A 17,415-nucleotide genomic window follows, 5' to 3' on the forward strand; every position below is an offset into this window, starting at 1 on the left:
CTGTGCTTGGTAGTAAACTGTCTGAAGTGTCCGTATCGTTAGGCGTAATTGAGGGAAGAAGAAAAAGTAGGACTCCTGGGTCCCCTCCAAGCCTTTCCCTGGCTGGCGAGGCACTCCAGCAATCCCAGCTGTTCTTCCAGTAAGTGCTAGAGTTCGCTGGTTTTATTCGGTTGTTTTTATAAACAATGGAGGAGGGACAGTGGGTTCAAGAAACGTGTGTAAGATGAGCAGACAAAGCCTCTTTAGAAGTGCTAAAAAAGCATACAAAAAGTGAGACTTTTTGCAGTGGGTGGATTTCACAGCGGTGCCACACCACCTCTCAAATCCTGTTGGGACTCTCGTCTTGCCAGAATCTGAATCCTTGCTACAAACCCTAGAAATACAACAAGCATTTTAAAGGTATGCTGTTAAAACTGTAGTTTTTACTGCCTCTATTTCTAGAAGTAGATGAAGGTCAATGTAAAGGGTGAAAGGTTTCCTAAAGTATGCACACATTTTTTGCATTCAGTCTGAAAAAGAAAACAAAATTAAATTGAGGCTGATTGATCAGGGTAAGTATCTAAAAGGTTAAGGCACGATTTTTCATTTGCTAGCAATTTTGAAAAACCAAAATCTCCAACTCTGTAATCACTTCTTTTTGGTATCACAGATGCCATCTAGCCTGAACACAATGGGGATGCCAGCATGAAAGATTCTACCATTTCAGGTTTTTCTGTTTTGTTTCATCTGGAAATATTAATGGTGTTCAGATGTAATCCTGTGGATTCCCATGTATAAACATTTTTATGCTGTCTCCATTTATCCTAAGCTTTAGTGTTCCTCATCAGCTTTATCATGTAGAGGAAACTGTTAAAAAAATCCCACTTTTAGCTCCACTCAGATCAGTTCTTTTTATATGCTTGCTTTGCACATGATTACACTGTGTTTATGTCCAGATTTTCTCAATTCCTTTTGTATGGCAGTTTTCCCTTGTTTGGATGGGTCTTGCAAACCAAAAAAGGCAAAAAGAGCATCGATTAAAGAGAGTTGAAAGTGTGATATTTAAACCTCTTTAAATCTTTCTCATTTGTGATTGAAAAAGATTTCAGCGTAACAACTTTGTTAGGGTCTAGGGTAAACAATCACTACAAAATAAGAAAAATGTAATTTAATCAGTTAGAGCAGTTAAATTACATGTATTAATGTGACCAAAATATGTATATTTGTCCTCGATATGCCATGTATAGGAAAGCTTACTTGGGATTTCATGTACTGAATTTTGAGCAAGAGCTAGATTTTGGTTGCTTGAACGTCCTGTTCTCTGCCTCAGTCTCCCATCTTATCATCACCCCAGCCCTGGATCTTTGATATTTTAACACCTGCTGGGTCTCAGGTTGAACTCAATCAATTAGTCCATATGTTGTTGTTTATTTCAATAAAAATACCAGATTACTTACAGAGAAATTAAGCAATGTTTTCAGCCTCGGAGCATGGCCTCATGGGACAGCCAAGGACAGCTGTAAAGTTCTTTGGTGTTTTTTTTTTTTTTTAAGAAGTTCTGGTTAATGTCAGCTGAGAAAGCTCTCAGTAAACAAATGAATAATTGATTGCTCAGCTTTCACATAGCTACTGCGTTTCTGGGCTCACATGACTCATTTGTGAACCATTCCTGTCGTCCTAATGCCATAACATTGGAGAAATGATGATTGTTTCTTGGAGGATTCTTCTGTGGACATAGTTGCCAAGACCAAAGCTGTAATGGTTTGTTATTACGACCTTTGTTATTCCATTAGGCTCAATAGCTTTAAAAAAAATGATGTGTGCATACTTTAGGAAAGTTTTTACCCTTTACATTGACCTGACATCATAGTTTATACTACAAAATGTATTAATGACAAAGTAGTGTTTTCATGTCAGGGGGACAAATTTTAACAACTATAATCTGCCCTTAGTCATCATAAATACAAATGTATTGGTAAAACAGACCTTGTTAATGCAGCCAAGACAAATGCTAGACCATATTTCAAATCAATTGAAGCACTAGTCTATACACTCCGCAATTTTTTGTGCAGCTTCAAATACATTATTGTCAAACCACTCTTAACATGCGTTTTCCAGTGAGTATTGTAGAACAGTAATGACCCATCAGATGCAATCTAGGTTGTTTTTCTTGATTGCTTGAAGATATGTAAATGTCTTTGACGATATGGAAGGGCATAGGGAGCATTCAATTAATATAGTTTTAATTTTTTTTTAATACTTGAAAAATCAACAGTAAAAAAACCTTGTGAGCATGACAGTACTTGCAAATTGTCTTGTACAGTAAACAGTTTAATTTGCAATAAATTCTGTGCATTATAGTTAACTGAAGTACACTCTGTTCAGTACCCCCTGCTCGCTACAGTGATGACATAAAGTAGGCTCGCTGTTTTTCAATCGCTCTATCACTTCAAAGCCGATACACTGCCCACAAGTGCTCCTTTCTGATTCTGCTTCCATAAATTCATTGACTATATGCAAAAAGCAGGTTTGCTTTCTTCCTCAGCTTACGCCCTTCCTTGGGCTCAGGGGGCGGAATGAGACCCTGGGAGAAGCTATGAAACAGAAGGGCTACCTGCTTTCTTCTGGCTCCTGTTCGTGTTCTCTAGCTAGTGTTTGAGCAACTCTTGTCATGTGGATAGATCTGTTCTGAGAGGTCCTGAGGGAATGCATAAGGAACTCCTGGTCCCTGTTTTTTCCAGTGCCTTTCTGGAGGGAACCTGCCTGTCAGCCTGCCTTTCTCTGACACCAGTGTGCTACCTGCACAATTGAGTCTCTCTTTGTGGAGGCTTTGCTGTAAGGCATTTGTGCAGAGAAAGGAAATAACGAAATTTCTTTTCGTAGACTTGCAAGGAAGCAGGTTTGAGGCAAATCTGGGTATCTGTGCATGGTGTTGGGGCAAAGGGAAGTTTCTTTGCTCTGCTTGCTGGAGATGTTGAGCTCACCAAAGAGACATTTACAGGAGAAATGCACCAGAAGGTCTCACTCTTGTTAACAACTGTACAGAATAAATGTTTCTATTGCTTAAACCAATGTTGCAGTAAGGCAGTGAGAATAATTGTCCTGTCCAGAAAGTAAGCTGAGGAACAGGTATTTACTGCTCAAAAAAGTGATGAGTAATTCCTAGTGTCAGGGAGCAAGAAGAAATTTAGCTCAGCATCTCTCTGCAAGGATGAAACGTCCAGTGCTTGTTGTTATTCTGTGCAAATGGATAAGAGCACAGATTTAGAGACTCATCTTTCTGGTTTTAGACCTAAATCCTTGTGGAAAACAATATGCATCTTAGAAATCCGGGATGCAAAATTATCATGCTTCTGCTTGGTGCTGTTTAACTGCTGAATTAATCAAGTACAATTGCTTAAGGCCTTGGGGGAAGGATGTAATAAATCTTGGGAGTATTTGTTCTGGTTTATGGCTGGGAGAAGCCGCGTAACATTAAATCAGATGTCAGAAACGTTTACAGTGGCACATTTTCCTTACTCGGGGCATCGTGGCATGCGTCTTGACAAACTAAAGAGGGTATGTCCTAAGGGCTGGATGCGTTTCTTCTTCTTTTTTTTTTTTTAATAGTTGACGGCACTGCTTCCCGAGGGGTGGGATGGGGCTGTGCTGCTGAGCGAGCCGCACGCTGTACGTCCCGCACCATCGGGTAGAGGGCAGTCGGATACAGCAGAAGGTGCTGAGCCATCTGCCTGCTCCCCTGGTCTGCCCGCCCCAGGCTGGGGGTAGAGAGCACGCCCCCATCCCCAAGTAAACTTTCACTTCGTTTGAGAGACGAGAGAGATGGGTTCATTGTGCGTGGACTCTCGATATTCCTCTGGAGTTGGGCAAGTTGCTGCCGGCATGTGGATCTTCTCCTCCACACCGGGAGCAGGAACTGCAGACACACGTAACAACCAGTTGCAAAATTGCCCTCCTTTAAACTTGTGGCTTCCCTGGTTTAAAATGGAGCTGCCTTGAGTTGTTTCCCTCGCCGCAGAGGGGGAAGGTCCCAGCGTGCTGCACCGAGCAGAACGTGTGCCGTTCTCACGCGCGGCACGTCCTGCCCTCTGGGACCTCGGTTGCTGGAAGCAGAGCGAGGAGGCAGATCCTCTTTCCCCAGAAAAGACACATGCCTGCTAGTCCAGCAAAGGCAGCTTTGTCTCCAATTTAGGCGACAATGTCCTGATACAGTTGTGCTGGGTTTTTTTTCCTCCTCATTTACGAGTACCAGAACAGGCTGGTTCCACCATGCGTGCTTTGCTCTCAGCCCCTGAGGGCTGCTTAGGACGTTTGGAAAGTGTAAATGTTGTCAGTCTGGATGAAGGGCCAAGGCTGGACCCCTCTTCTTGCAATGAGGGAAGGACGGGCTGAAGTGTTGGTGTTGATGCCTGAAGGGCCAGCCCTGCTCCTTCTGCTGCAGCCAGCGATGGGTGAGGAGCTGCTGCTTCCACCCCCTGCACCCCAGCCTCTCCCCACAGCAGTCTCTTCCTGAATTGCTGGGTGAAGCAGGGAGAAGGGCTGTGATTGTTGTCTTGCCCTGGTAGCCCATGGCCCATAGTGCCAAGAGCTCGTGGTAGCTGATGGTCCAAGGTCAACGTCAGAGCTGTGAAGACCTGGGCTGTTCCTCAGGGAATACTGAGAAACAGTATACCCTCCGGAACCATACTCCGTGGTACAAGGTCTTCTTGCTCAGATATTTGAGGGCCTCTGGATGACAGGAGGATGCAGCTGCTTGAATTGCTGGAAAGGGTCACTTGTGAAATGGCTGCAGAAGTTGCATGGCAGAATTGAAGCTTTTATTGTTCCACTTGTTTAACGGAAGGCAGAAGAGGAAAGGAGACCAGGCTTTTGTGGTGAGGAAGAACATGGTGATCCCAGTATAAATCAGTGTGTTGTCATATGTCCAAGTCTGCAGCCAGCCTGAAACTAGAAACGATCAGCCCTGTTTGCTTCAGGGCTATTGAAACAAAAAGTCAGTGCTGTCCCTTGGCTTCCTGCTGAAAGTCGAAGCTGTTACTTGAAGTGTTTTGGTATTTCATGGCCACGTTGTTGGCCAAAAGGTGGATGGTGGGCTGGGTGACCAGGAACAAGTGTCTGCTGCTGAGACTGAGAAGGTACCGTACATCTGTTCCCCGTGGACTGTAAAAGCCCAGCAGGGACCAGTGGGCTCGCCTTGCTTGTGCCCATCTCCAGTCTGGTCCCAGTGCTCCTCCATGTGCCAGGCCATTTCATCCAGCTTCTGCAGGCTCCCCAGACCTTCCCAGTAGGAGCTGTGCAGTCACCAGGCAGCATATCGACAGAGAAATCAGCTGCGCTTTAAAAATGCAGCTGAAAACATAAACAATGCAGGATGGAGCTGCATCTGGGGAGGGGGCTGGGAGCTCTTCTGCTTCCCATCTTGCAGTGGCTGCGGCGTAAAGCACGTCCCCGGAGCTGTGAAGGCTGGGAGCTGCCTGCCGCAGCCGCTTTGCAAACAACCCAGCTGGCCGGCTGCTTCCCAGCTGGTGGTGGAAATCTCATTAGGAAAGTGCTCCCAGCTGAGGGTCTTATACTCATCAGAGTGATATTTTTGTCGTATTTCCTATGGGGTTGGTGAGAGCCCAGCTCGCGAGCATCTGGACGTGCTTGGGCAGCAGAGGAACCTTCCCCTCTTGGGCAGCAGGGATGCTGAAATGCCTCAGTTTGCCTATCAGCTTCAAATCCAAACAAATAAATTCCTGGCTCTGATTCTGGCAGTGCCAGGGATGCTGCCAGTGCCCACAGGTGCAGCCTCGGCCAGTGCCTCTGTCCCTCTGTTCCCTGGCGCCTGCCCTCCTCGTGCCAGTGCGTCTGGGATGCCTGGACCACACGTGTGCATCTCACACATGGCGCCTTGGTCCTGACAGCTCAACACCGCACCGGTTTTGTTTGCTGGAGAGAGCAGCATGGCCACACCGTGAAGTATCATCCTTTTTTTTACTAGAACAATTTCCTGGGGAGCTTTTTTTTCTCTTTTTCTTTTTCCTTCTGTAACGTTGCCTTAGGTTTTAAGAGGGGAAGGAAAATAATAAATAGTCTAGAGAAAATAGTTCGGCGGGACCGTGTTGTATGATGCTGGAACAAAGGGGCGTTCCATGAAATTAAAAGGTGGTCAATTCAAAACAGATCGGAGGAAATATTTTTATATGAGGTGCATTCAGGCGGAGGAGCTCCCCGCCGCAGGAGACAGTGAAAACCGGCAATGTGACGGCTTTTGAAAAGGGCTGACGTTTGGATGGGCGGTGTGAACGCTGAGACTTACCGAAGTCAAGAGAAGACGTGTTGTATTAGTTGGGTAAAAATACTAAGCCTGTGGGCAAAAGATGCTACCTCTGCTCATCACAGGCCAGGATCTGAAGTGGGACAGGTTACTTCAGCACTTGGTGGGGTTTCAGGAGCAGGGCTGGACATCCCCAGAACGAACCAGAGAGCCTGCGGCAGCACCAGAATACAAGCACAGGTCCCCTGAGTGCCAGCCATGGGGCCATCCTTCCTCTCGCAGCCAGGCTCTGGCTTTCAGAGGTGCTCTTCACATGAATAAAGTGAGCAGGGCTTGGCCACAGACACTCCAGACTTGCCTCTGGTGAGAAATCATAATTGCAAGTGTCAAGAAACTTGGGTTTTATTCCTCTGCTTCAACGTTGTTATAACAATAAATCTTGTTGGAGATATTCTTAAAGATTAATGGAAGTCTTGAACAGAGCTGCTTTTTTTTTTTTTTCTCCTCCTACCAACCTAATAAAATGTCTTGCTTTTTCTCCCAAGTATTTTTATATTAACAGGTGGTGGCTGCCGCTGGAGGAGAACCGTTCTAGTGCTATAAAATGACTCCAGATGGAGACCCTCTCACTGGCCACTGACTTCAGGCCCAAGCAAAGCTGAAACGTAATGCTCGTCCTGATGGTCGCCATCCTCAGCCAGGAAATACAGGAATGTGTTTGGCTCGGGGAACAGCAGCGTTCTCCCCTTACGACATCTGATTTATTGTATGGCTGTTGAAACAATAGTTTTGGAATAATTTTTAGATTTGCTTTAAGAAAAGGAAGAAAATGAAGATGAATGAAATGGGATTGGTGCCCTGGGCTTGACAGACGTAGCACGGAAACCAGTCCCCAAAGTCTTGGTGCTAAAAGTCACACTGAATGTCTGGATCCAGTGCTCCTGGCAGACCATTTTTCCGTCTGCTTGGGAAAGTCACCACCACTCTCTCCCAACAGCTGACGTGGGGATGCAGCCAAAGCTTCCTCCTGGCAGGCTGAGCCAGCAAGGGCTCTGGGTGCCCACTGCCGTCAGGACCGAATGCCATCAAAAAATATTAAAAATGTAAAACTTGAGTGGTGTCGACTGGTCAGGGAAGGAAAACAAATCTTTTTCCTGTGTGCAGAGGTACATCAGTGCTGCGGCAGCAGCGAGGCAAGGGGCTGAGCAAGCCCAGGGCGAGCTCAGCCCTGCTCAGGATATCGCCACAGAGCATCTGGTGTCCAAATACGCTTCTGCAGCACCAGGAGGTCATCCAGGCTGGAAAGACGATACCACCGCCGAGCTACGCGGCAGCAGTAATGGAATAAGGATTTTCTGTGCCTTAGCACTGAAATGCTTCGGGGTTTACCTATCACAGTCTCAAATCCAAACAAAGAAAATCCTGGCTCTGGCGAGGCGGCGAACAGATGCTGCCTCTTGTTCCTTCTGCTCTGGAGAAGGCAAAGGAAGTCATCTATTAGCTGATCCAAGCTAAAGCATGTAGTACAAAGGATCCTTGCGTCATCCCGCATTCTCACTCTTGCAGAACCCCCCTTTCTCATCTAGCAAATAAATTGTGCACGTCGTGCGTTTTCTTTGGGAACAGCTTGCGCTACGCTAACTTCTGATTCTCTCTTTTTCTGTGGTCTGCCAGGTTTTCCGCGCTTCTCTAAGCGACCCGCACTGAAACGGCTTGTCCTGGCTGCCGTGCTATTGTTCGGCACACACGTGCTATTGCCGCTATTGCTGCCAGACTGTTTTGTCTTTTAATTACGTGTGGCTTGAAGATTAAGCCTCAATGAGCCACCACCGTTAAGTTCGCATGAGTTGTCCTCTCCTGCAGCAGCTCGGCCTGGCAGGTGACTTGGGTATTGTTGTGCCATGGTGGAGCTACGTATGCACGTCGGAAGTCCACCGAGGAGATTTTTCTAAGCTTTCCTTTCCTGGTGAGTGATCTGTAAACACGCTCTCCAAGCCAAGCATTTGATTTTTCTGTTGTCCTCGTGGCTACACGCTGAGGATCAGCTGTGCGCTGCGGGTTTTTTTCCCCCCTTCAGAAAACGCAGAGATTTCAAGGAGATGAATTGTAATCCATTGTTGGACACCAGTTCTGTCGGGTTTCCTTCTCCACCGAAAACAGCCGACAGGAAAGTAATTACAGGAGCAGATGTGACTTGTGACGTAAATGTTACTTCTGGCTTTTAAAATTTATTTATTTATATTTCTTTTTAGTCCAATGGGCGATTCAAAAGCAACGGGCAACTGGCATGTGAGACACATGGGCCTATGGTGGTCATTTCAATCTTTTCCTTGACTTAATCATGTCCAGGGACTATTTGCAATACATTACAAGTCACTTTTTAAAATAAATTGGCAAGTAAGACCAATTTTCCAAGCAGCTTCGATACGTGCGTCCTGCTTAACTGCCTGCATGAATCCCACCACTCTATCCACTGACTTACTGATGTCTTTGTCCTGAGCGAGATATTAAAGTGCTGCTTGTAATTCCTTTAGAGTAATAAATCAGTTAAGTATTTTGCATCTCACATTTCTCTTGAAGACAAGTTAATTCCATAGTCTAAAGTCTGGAAATAGAGCTGGATTAAACTGTTTAGGTCTTTTAAATCACCTCGTTTTCAGGATGTCAAGTAATTTCTGCTGAATCAGATGCAGCTGTAACAGAGTTAAGCGTGTTTGTAACCTTCCTAGATGCTCACTCATCTGGGTGTTTTCTAAGGATAAGCCCAGTGAGTAGTCACGTTTGATGTCCCTCTGTGCCTGTGTCGAGGAACAGGGACACAGACAGTCCAGCCGTGGCACAGCCCCTTCCCTGAGCGGTCTGGTGTCAGTGGGTCACCCTGAGGCTGTGAACAGTCCCCCCCAGGCTGATGCAGCCCCAGAGCTTGTGTCTTCCTGCACCAACAGCCGGATGCGTCCCTGAGCTTGGTGCCAATGCAACAGTGCCTCGCTGCTGTCCTCGAGCTACATGCCAGTCTTGGAGGCTCAGGGAGCAGTCACCACAACTGCTGGAGTCCCAGGAATCAGGCCCTGAGGATGCTCAGATATCTTTATGCCTGAAACACTAATTCTTCCCAAACTCACCCAGCAGCATCTGCCCAAAGCTCACATATCAGCTGGAAAATGGAAGCACAGGCTATTACTGTCTGGTGTACCATCAGCTGGTGACAGAACCAAGAGTAATGGGCATGCGCCTCGTGGGTGCTCGTATCCGCGCTTATCCTGGAGGAAAGAGCATGCCTGCAGCTTGCCCTGCCACTGCCTGGCACCGCGGGGTCTCTCCTGCCTGCAGACCCTGAGCGCTGCAGCAGCACAGAGACATTACAAACAGTAGTGGACATTATACCGTCCCAAAACAGGGCACTCTGAAGCTTAGTTGATTTCACAGAATCACAGAATGGTTTGGGTTGGAAGGGACCTTTAAAGGTCATCTAGTTCAACCATCCTGCGGTGAGCAGAGACATCTTCAACTAGATCAGGCTGCTCAGAGCCCCGTCCAACCTGACCTTGAGTGTTTCCAGGGATGGGACATCTACCACCTCTCTGGGCAACCTGTTCCAGTGTTTCACCACTCTCAATGTAAAAAATTTCTTCCTTATATCTAGTCTAAATCTTATCTTCTTTTAGTCAAAAACTATTACCCCTTGTCCTATCACAACAGGCCCTGCTAAAAAGTTTGTCTCCATCTTTCTTGTAGGCCCTCTTTAAGTACTGGAAGGCTGCAGTAAGGTCTCTGCGAAGCCTTCTCCAGGCTGAACAATCCCAACTCTCTCAGCCTGTCTTCATAGGAGAGGTGCTTCAGCCCTCGGATCATTTTTATGGCACTCATCTGGACTCACTCCAACAGCTCCACAATCTTCTTATGTTGGAGACCCCAGAGCTGCACGCAGTACTGCAGGTGGGGTCTCACGAGAGCAGAGTAGAGGGGTAGAATCACCTCCCTCGACCTGCTGGCCACGCTTCTTTGGATGCAGCCCAGGATATGGTTGGCTTTCTGGGCTGCCAGCGCACATTGCTGGCTCATGTCTGTTTCGTGCCCTTCATTGGCAAAGGTTTTGCTTTTATGTCCTGGAGAGGTGGCAGAGGACAGGAGGTGGATGGCTTGTCTGGAGCCGGAGGAGGGTGGCAGCCGCAGCCAGCAGGAGTGGCCACCAGCTCCAAGTGGCACCTGTTTATATGAGGGCTGATTTTGTCTCACGTTAAGTTATTCATATACTCTTATTTCTGGCCGGAAAAACATTCTTCCAAAATGTGCCCTGCCTCATTAACAGTCCCCACCCTGGGACCTCCTTTCAACTTCACCAAGCTTCCCAGCACCTCGCCGCAGGGACTGCTTGGGGACACAATAGCTCCAGCGTGTTTATTTCATTTCACTTTTCCTCTCCACTTGGCTGTCAGCCAGCAGAGATGTTCTTTGCAAAGATAATAGTTTCAACTTAATCATTCACCTCTTATGTGTCTAAAAGGAGTTAAGGAGACTGGAAGTTTCCAAGAAAAATAAATGAACCGAACTCGTTCAAGGGGGCCTCTTTAAGGCTGTTTTATTGATTTAAAAAATCAAAAAAAAAAGAAAAAGGAGAAGCAGCAAGCTGTTCCTGCATATCACCCATGCCCTATTTATTTTTCAAATGTGTGTTTGAATTTGGAGGGACGGTCATGAACAGAAGGATCATGAAGTGCTTCCCATCGCAAAGGGATTTGCAGTGTGTTTGGAGAGACAGCTCCAAAATGAAATTCTAGTCTTGTTCATTTTGGGAGTTGTAGAGCTGTATCTGGACCTTGGGGGATTCCTTCCTAGGCCTGCATGTGGGTGACAAGCAAAAACTCAGCCATTTTTAAAAAATCATTATTATTGATTTGTTTTTAAGGAGACTGTGATTATGTCTGTTTCCTTTTTGGGTTGTTCATTTTGTCACACCTGGTATTTCAGAAAGTTGTAGGACCCAGTCCCGTAATGATGCATCCCATTGCGTTGTCTCTAGTTATGCAGTTGCTATCACAAATTTCTTTTAGAAATGAGGCCTTCATTTAAGCCACAGAAAAAACATCTTCTTTATACTTGGCCTGGCTGAGGGATGGCGATTAAACCCCGTATCTTTCTCACTCACATATCCTATCCATAGAGCTGTTGAGAAAATGCCTGTTCTTGGGAACTGTTGATGAAAGGTTTCTCTTTCAACAGCAATTTAACATGGACATTCCCAGTTTTACTGAAAACCTGAAAAATTGGACGTTTTTGGTGAAGAAGGAAGAGAAATCCCTGCTCACTTGTAGCTGGGGGTGAATTAAGACACCAGTAGCAAGCCTGAACCTAAAGAATGAACTCCTAAGTCATACAACTTCAGGGGAATCATCTGGACTTTCATTTAACCATCAAACCAATAGCAACATTACAGTTGAGCCTAAATCATAGGAACGTGCCCTGGGAAGGAACAAATGCCAGCTGGAAGGACCCGTGGGCTGCTCAGGGCAGGGAGCCTGGCTGCTGGAAGCTGCTTTTCTCCCTGCTCAGGTTTCCTGGCTCTCCAGAGTGAAGTGGAGAATGGCTTCTCCCAGGCATCTCAAAGGCCAGGAGAGATTGCTCCTGCTGTCAGTATCGTTTCAGCTGGAGATAGGAGAGGCAGAGCCTGCTGCTGCAGAGCCATGGCAAGAGAGCAGGTGTGTGGCCCACAGCAGAGATCTCCTGTAATCCAGTCGACCCATTAATGCGAATGGATCCCTCCTCCCCTGCTCTATCTCTCTCTGTGTCTTTTCCTACCTTCAAAGCAGGTTTCTGAAAAAGAATGACATGCTTGACTCCGTTTCTCCTCTTTCATCACCCCAGCTCCATCCTCCAAGCAAAGCATCCGTGCAGTGCTCTGGGCTCTCCAGCGCGGTGCTGCCCTGTGCACGCACGTGTGTATGTGTATGTGAGCACATGTGTACTTAGCACCCTCTCCCCGCAGGTGCGGAGGGTCTCCGCCTGATCTCAACTTTGGAAAGTGGGCTTTCTTGTGGGTACAGATGGGGGGACTCACTTAAATCGCCATACAATAGTGGAAAAAGGAATAAAGTTGTAACTGTCATCACCTATTCAGAGAAATTCCTGCAGCGCAGACACCCATTTTCCAGCCTTTGATGACAAGGGGGAAAATTATCTTGCCAGGTGGAGTGTGATTTCTACTTCTTGTCTTCGGCCAATGAAGGGCTGAATTTAGCAACTTTGGAGTGAGATGGAAGCGAACCTTCCCTCCTTCTCCTCCCCCTCTTCTTCCCTCTCCTCCTGGGCTAGCAGCACCCTCCTTGCTAGAGAACACGTCTTCACGGACGTGTTAATTTTTGTAAGGCCGTGATGAGGCTCTGGGCTGGGAGCTTGTTTCCCTTCCCCCTTGCCAGCGCTCCAGTAACCACACGTTACCCAAGCCGAGTCCTTTCTGCATGACTCAGATATTTTTTTTTAAGAACTAGAATCCAATGGACGTTTTCCTCGCTGATACCTCTGGGACTAGAAGGTCTTTTTTTTCCCACCAACCTTAAAAACATGCTGATACACTGCATTTTTTTTTTCCTTTTCAATATTTTGTTGTTATTATTATTAAAACAGCACCAAGTCCCACAGCACCAAAGGATGGGATCTCTCCTGCTCTTTTCTCCCTTCTTCAACAGCTAAGGGAAAAAAAAAAAAAGGATAATTATCCATAAAAGAAAGCATTAAACGATACTTGGACCATCCCTGATGGGCCGGGCTGAACTGGGGGTGCTGGCAGCGCAGGATGAGGCCACAGCATGGTCCCCATCGCCTGTAGCTGAGCCACCCTCACCCTGGAGTGCAAACACAAGGAGGAGAAGCAGCCAAGGATTAGTGCCCCATCATCACTGCCCCATCACCATCCTGAGGATGGGTCACGCTGGACACAACCTGCACTTTTCTTAGAGCAGAAATTGTCTTAGTGAAGGCAACGGTAGCGATCTTAGCACTCCAGTAAGCCAGGACCTTGATCTTGAATACAAATAAAAGTGCCAAGGGGACGATTAGGTGGAACAGCAAGGCAGCGAGCTATGGCATCAAATCATTATTACCCAGCTGGACTGAGTTAAAGATAATGAATTAATTAACTAACTCAAGGTACCGACCCTGCCTACAAGAGGCAGGCCATTTCCTCCTGGCTGTGGAAGATGCAACAGTGTCCTTGGTGCTGCAGCCCAGGCTGGTGAGCAACAACTGGTGACCCCAATGTGATACATCCAAGACCCTGGGAAGCCCCGACTCCCTCGCCGAAGCCGGGAGCCTGAGCCAAAAGAGCCGGAGCCGGGAGCCCGAGCGAGAGTCCTTTGGAGAAGAAGGTAAAGCCGCAAGCCCCGACGTGGTATTCGCGGGAGGGAAGCGTGCTGGAGTTGGATGAATGGACCGGGTCTCTGCTCACCGTAAAGCCTTTGTGAAAACAAAAAGTGGTAAAACAAAAAGGGGGAATTATGGCATCCAATCATTATTAGCCAGCTGGATTGAGTCAACTCAAGGTACTGACCCTGCCTACAAGAGGCAGGCCATTTCCTCCTGGCTGCGGACGATGCAACAGTGCCCTTGGTGCCGCAGCCTGGGCTGGTGAGCAACAGCGAGCTCCCATCCCAAGGTGTCTGAAGCCAAGGGGAGGCGTTGCACAAGGACTGCAGCCAGCTCCAGTGGCAACGTGAGGCAGCACGTACAACTGGCATGGCCTCCCATGCTGGAAACATAGCTCTGTGGTGGATGTCCGGTTGGGAGCATGCTGGTGCCTGCTTGGCAGCAGGGATGGCCCAGCCCTGAGCTTCCCCTGAAACTGCAAACGACATGTGGAGCCAATGTATGTTTTCTCATGTGAATCCGGACAAGTTCAAACGAACAGGTTTGGGGCCACGGTTCCCATCTGACGTTGACCGCTGGACGTGATTATTCAACCCTGAATTCCTTCAATCGACAGCCGTGCTATTTCCAGTCGCTTAGTCAGCATATACCACTCTGCTTCCCAGTCTGATGAGACCTGGATTTTTCCCACACTCCCCCTTAAATGAAAACATATTGTTCATCTTCATTTTATTTATTTATTTGGTACAAAAAAACAAGATACTGCTCTAACTTTGAAGTGCTGGCTCTACAATGGTTGGTTCCTTTTTGGAGCAATGGGTTTTCCTAAAAGCCACTCTCAGCAAGATCCTTATCAAACTTTCCTTAGCAGGAGACAATGAACATTTCACAGCATGAAGAGGAAAAAAATAAAAAGGTCGTCGAGAAGACAAATGCTCTATGCGAAGAGATAGCCAGGGTGCAGATGAGCTCCCCCAGCCTTGTAAACACAGATTATTTTCTGTCTAACCTACAGTTTCTCAATGTTTCACTCGTTGAGTCAGCTCCAGAGTTTATTGAGGGGTGAAAATGGGACCTGAGCATCGTCTGAACACTTCCATCTGGGACCCATAAACCTCACCCTGCTGTGTCCGAATACCAAGGGCCTCACTATCTGCAGCTGTCAGGGGTGGCAATTAGGATGGGATCTGGGGGGACACATGTGCCAGCTGCTGGCAACAACTTTCCGTGACAGGTCACACTGGAATTGGTTTATTTCCTACTGGGCTGCAAATCCAGTGGGTGATCTGTGTGGTGGCACAGGACTTTGCCATGGCTTGGGGCAGCAAGGAGAGAAGGGGATGGAGGAAACCTCCTGGAGGAGCCCAGCTGCCAAACCTCCCGGTGAAGGGGCACTGTCTTCTCCCATCGCCTGCCCAAAACCTCCCCCGTGTCAGGTGCTTGCCAAAGGATGGTCTGAGCCGGGACAGTCTGGGGTCAGCTTCAGACCTGACCTCTCCTAAAAACACCAGTGCCACTGGAGAGCTGATCTGGGAGATGAGCAAGCACAGTAGGCGGTCATCCCCACCCAGGACCTGCCAAATTTGAACCAAGCCCCCCAGCTCGCCTCGCTGAGGGTGCAGCACTGGGATTGGCCCATGCTCTGGGTCTAGGTAGGAGCTCGGGTGTTTTGCTGGGAGCGATGGCTGCTCTGCTCTTGCCAAGTCAGAGCAGCTCCGTGCAGCGGGTGGCAGCTTTGTGTAGAGGAAACATGTCGGCTGGTGTCTGCCGTGGATTTTTTTTTTTCTTTTAGCTTAATTGTATTTTTAATTATTTGGTGGATGGTTTTGAGCCAAGACTATGCAATCAGTCAATGTTTGTTGGTTAAAATAGAAATAAACACTAGGTTAATATAAACAAAGGAATGCTCTGGTTTATTGCCCAGGGATAACGCCGGCATTGTTGCGTGGATCCTCATCTGAAGGCTTTGAAGATCACTTGCTCTATTTATTTTTCTGAAGATGGGTAACTTTGTTCTATTTGCTCAACTTCTTATGGGCTTAAATAGACAAGGGGCAAAGTGTGGTAAAGGTGGGTCTGGCTCTGAAAGAGTCTGGAGGGAAAATGTGTTTTTGGATTCTGATCCCATCCAAAAAATGTCCTGCATTTCAATATCCTTAGATAGCTTACACGTTGGAAATACCGAGGAACCGGAAACTTTCGCTCCAAAGTCAACTCTGCTTTCATTAATAATTATTTTAAGACGGCATTCAGAGAACAAAACAGTACTATGTGGAGCAGAAAGAGACCCGTGGGGAATTCGGGGCTGAGCAAGAGTTCAGCCCATCATCCCCACTCCCACACTAGCTGTGGAGGATCAGCATCCTGAGATGCAGGCAAGGTGTCTGGGCGAGGTCACAGTGAGGGGCACAATGAAGAGGAGAAAGCAGAGCTGCTCTCCCAACAATAACAGCGACGGCAAAACCTGGCCACTGACAGGGGAAGGCAGGTGGTGGGCTGGGCAGGGCTGCACGCCACTGGCCGTGGAGGTGCTGAGCCTGGCTCAGAAGACCCCAGCATCCGTGAAGGCAAAGTCCAGGAAGCACGTCCTCCTGATTTTTTTGAGTGGTAAATATGTGTTCTTGACCCCATTTTACAGATGGGAAGACCAAGCCTCAGAATGTGAAGATGCACATTTTACCAACAAACATGGGACTTGGCTTTCTCCTTTGGACCTGACCTGGTATCATCCCTCGCCTTGTTTTCCTGTCGTAATGTCACTGCCTGTACCTGTAATCTGTGCCTTCTACAAGTCTGGTAGATCATTAAAAATATTATTCGATTTATCACCTCTGTACGTAACGTGCCAATCCTGGCAGCAAGTTTTGAAAGCACAACAGCAACAAGAAGCATATGTTCTGAGAGTCGAGTTAGTGGGATTTTTTTTTTTTCTGCCAAGGACAATAATTTTTTTCCTTTTTTTTTTTTTTCAAAATAAACATCACGCTGGAATGTGCTGCAGCAAATGGCTTGGGCTCTATTATATTTCATGCAGCTTTCTAAACAATTTTCAACCCTGCTGGCCCGGTGTCAAACAGAAGGCAACCAACAATAGCAAAATCCCATTAAAGCTGAGAAGGTTCCTTCCTGAGGTGAACACGGCCAGAAATAGTAATCTTGGCTCTCTTTTCAATTTGGCATTGGGGACTAATAATGCCTGTTCTCCTAATGGAAATTATCTAATTTCATCCAAGTGCAGCTCCAGAGAGAGCTGGGCTGACGCACAAACAGTCAATATAACAACATTCTTCTTGAAGAGCTGAACAATGGGGCTTTGGTGGGACCGTGATTAACAACGTCAAACTAAGAACAAACAGAAGGTGTAAAAATAGGCATCTGAGGAGTTGACACAACGGACTATTTTTCATCTATAAGGCCAGAGGAGAATAGCTTGTTAAATTGTATGCTTGGAGCACTTCATCAGATGTTGTGTGGAAGGCCAAAAAAAAATTAAAAAAAAAAATCCCATTTCCCATCTGGGTCTGAATGTACTAAGGAACTGCACATGCCTTATTAATATAAATCATGCTAGGACTATAATTCCCATTAGCATTAAAGAACCATTTTTCAATGCAGTGGTCTTGCTCCAGGAACACCTAACGGGAAATAATGATGTTTGCTTCATTTGAAGAGAATAGTAAAACACAGTGTGGAGACAGAGAAGGGAGAGAGCCGTTTCTTCTCTCCAAAGCTACGGGTTTTCGTGGCTGTTGCAAGATATCCCCTTCCCAGCTCAGCAGGGCCGTATCCAGCCACGGTGCGAAGGGCCCCAGAGGAGG

Source organism: Tauraco erythrolophus, chromosome 2 (genome assembly GCF_009769465.1).
Source record: "Tauraco erythrolophus isolate bTauEry1 chromosome 2, bTauEry1.pri, whole genome shotgun sequence".
In the NCBI taxonomy this organism is placed as follows: domain Eukaryota; kingdom Metazoa; phylum Chordata; class Aves; order Musophagiformes; family Musophagidae; genus Tauraco; species Tauraco erythrolophus.